Raw genomic sequence first — 3,606 nt, forward strand, 5'->3', positions numbered from 1 at the left:
CATATTATTATTATTATTATTATTATTTTATTTCAATTATTAAACTGTTTTTATCTCAACCCATGAGTTTTTCTCACTTGTGCTCTTCCAATTCTCTCCCCCATCCCACTGGGTGGGGGGAGTGAGCGAGCGGCTGCGTGGTGCTCAGTTGCCGACTGAGGTTAAACCACGACACTCACTCACTGGCATTTTAGAAGTCAATAGCAAACGTCATGTATAATTCACGGGAGTTTAGCTTGCTTATTTTTTTCTCCCAAGGTGATGAAAGACTCCAGATATTACTTCTCTGAAAACATCATACCCTTCTTGACCAGGATTTCTTTATCAAGTTGGAGAAGAGGGCTGAAACATCTGCTTTTTCCTAAGGAATGACACGTTTGACACCCTGTTTCTTTGCAGACACGCTTCTACACAGAAGGAGGCTCTGTTATTCCATAGGACATATAGTGCAAAGCCTCAAATGCCTACAGTTTGTTTTCCCACTTCCCCACAAAAAGGGGCTGCTAAGCGCAGTAATAGAACTCCCCACTGTTTCCATCTACTGCCCTGAATATAACTCCCTTCCTACCTATGCAACACAGGCAGGATGCTTCACAGGGCTACACCAAATAACTATGAGAAGTCAATACCACCAGGCGGTGCTGCTAAACATAATTTTCCACATCCTTTTTATCCCTGTGCGAAGTGAAGTAGTCTAAAGAAGATCTACCCAATAGCTAACTTGAGCTTGCCCAGTTTTATAAAGAAGCCATTCTCTCTGGGGAGAGGAGAGTAGGAGAGTGTCATCTCTGCCTGGGTACCTGAGAAGAATCAATATTTGAGCCAAATTGCCTGATACGTGAGCATTTTTGAAAGATGGAAAGTGCACATGCACAACCATCACTCTCCCAGACAAAGCAAATACATTTCATTATTACTTCTGCCAAGCCAAGCCAGGGTCCAGCCATTGCTTTCTCTTTGACAGAGAGTGAGGAGTAGCAGTGAGTTTGAATACTGAGTTTGGAAAAAGGGATAATAAAATAAAATATTTGTTAATAAGTTCCTCCTACCCAGATAGCAGCGTTCCAGGTAGATCTGATTTAAAGGGAAAACTGGAGGAATTGGAACAAAGACAGTGGTTACAACCTCCAGAGAAAGCACAGATTGCACTTTTTTGACTCTGCATTCTTGCATGATTCCTTTAGATACTCCTACTGCTCCAATATGCCTAAGAGTGAAAAAGCAATATAATCCCAGTGTTACAAAATAAATCTCCATTTTACTCCCCAAGCTCTTTCTATCTGCAAAGTATCTAATTGGAGAGAGCTATTATTAGTTCTGAAGTGTATGCTAGTATCATATGAGATGAGAAATATTTATTGACAATACAGTACCAAATGTTAATAAATTCCTCTGTGCCCTTACCTTTTTTTTTAATTAATTAATTGGTACTTCAAATGTCTTGGCTCATTTGTACATTTCTTGAGGAAATATTTTCACAGTAAGCAATTGTTTATTGCTTGAGTCTGTATTTTTCATATTACCATTGGCTAGAAGCAAGGGCACATTATGTAAAAAAAAAAAAATCTGTTTCTAGTGATCTTTTCTGAGAGCAAAGGTTTCAGACACATTAAGAGAGATATTTTTATACCATCCTTAATATTTTGAGAGAAATATAAAAGGTCATTCAGGTATTCATTATCCTGTTTGTTGGGTTTTTTTCTCCTTCAAGTTGGCTTTTCTTATTTGTGCCTCAGATCATTTATGATCTTATAGCCAAAGAACTTGCAAGAATGTGCATGAAAAGTCACGGTTTGAGACTTGATGAGGCTATCTTCCTTGCTGACATGAAGTCAAAGATATATCCTTAGCATTTATTTACATACTTTCCTGCACAGCAGCAGTCATATATAACATAACTTCAGAGCCAAGCACTCTGGTGCTGTGGCCAAGAAACATCTCCTCCCCTTTGCCACTTTTCTTTTCTTTTTGGCGTCATAAGTTTTTTTCATTATGTCTCTATCTGGCAGTTTCACGGAAGTTCCTTCCCAGAAGTTCTTTATTTATTTCTTTTTTTTCTTTTTAATGTTGTTTTTTATTTAAATTGGCAGCATACTACTACTTCATGTTAAGCAAATCAGAACATACCTGGAAAATAAACAAGGCTCATGGAAAACAGGTCTGTAGCCTCTAAGAGAAGCCCCTAGGGTCAGAACCCACTTTATTTAACCATCTGTTCGCCTGCTCACACAGTTTATGATCTCGGCTTCGGGTTACCAGTCTCTCTCTGGCCAGCTGGCTATAGGCTGTGGCAGCAAGCTACCATCTTCAGGTGAGCACACCCAGAATAACAATGTACAAGCATATTCTACCTACTCACAAGCCTAATGAGACCCCATCTGCAGCCATGACAGTATTGTCCTGGTGATGAGAAGGTCCAATGAACAGTGCCAGTGTCAGTATTAATGAGCAAATTCTTTATGACCAAATTTACGATCTGCCCTCTTAATTTTAACCTTTTGCAGCATCAGGACATCTGTGGAGCAGGTTTCAGATGCTCTGCTCAGTCAGCCCTTTGCCAATGGAAACCAGTGTGGCAACTGTTCTGTGCATGTGAACAAGGTCAAATATATATTTTTATGGGGACTGTTACTTGGCTAGGCAAAATACACACGTACTTAAGTCTTTTTAATAAAAATAAAACAAAGTATTTCCCTTCAAAACCCTTAGATATATCCCTGGCCACATTATAAAGGAACTATGTTTTGCAGTCACACCAAGGTCTTGACTATGCTGCAGTTAAGTTCTTATCAGTTCCCGTGACTGATATAACAATCACGGACACGGCAGAACTAGTACCGGCTACAAATTCAAAATGGGAAAGCTTTCAATTTGAACCAGTAGAGAGGCTAGAAAGCTATGCCAGTTCAACCTTTTTCAGCTGCATTTGTCTGGCTGAAACAATAAATTCCAGTGTACATCTAGGTCCTCCTTCTAGTGTGTGCACCTGGATATCTTTAGAGATGTGTGTTACTGAACACCAGTTTCTATGTACAAATGTATCCTTCTAATTGTCCTGCACTCTTTCTCCTTTTCCACATTTATCTATCATCTTAATTATTTTTTTAATGTTGAGAGATCTGAGGGATGTAAAATTTTCTGCCTTGATAAGGGGTCTACGCATTTCCACTTCTGCCAGCAGAGATGCCTGCGTGGCTGAGACCTAATACCACTCTGCAGCTTTGGTTTGTGACAACCAGCTCTTCTCAAGCAAAGAAGTAAAGTAAGAATCAGAGTTCCCCAGGAATGCCAGCAGGACAAGGATAAAAGGCTAACTCAAAATGAGGTGATAATGTAGGTGTCACTCAGAAGACAAGAGTCCACAACAAAGTGTGCTTTACTGCCTCATACTGCAGTAGGAAAAGCGAAAGTTGTATACGTAAAATATAAGTATGGAGCTTGAATTGGCTAGGCAGTTTGTGATGTACTTTTTTCTGCACTGAAAATGTAGGGAGATTGTCTCTCCTAACAGTTTTTTCCTTCTAGACCATTGTTGCTCTTCAAAACATCAAGCTACCACTCGTACTTTAAGTTAGTCTCTAATGGAAGAGACTTGTGTTTGCCTGT

This window comes from Aptenodytes forsteri, unplaced genomic scaffold (assembly GCF_000699145.1).
Source record: "Aptenodytes forsteri isolate BGI_AS27 unplaced genomic scaffold, ASM69914v1 Scaffold171, whole genome shotgun sequence".
Classification (NCBI taxonomy): Eukaryota; Metazoa; Chordata; class Aves; order Sphenisciformes; family Spheniscidae; genus Aptenodytes; species Aptenodytes forsteri.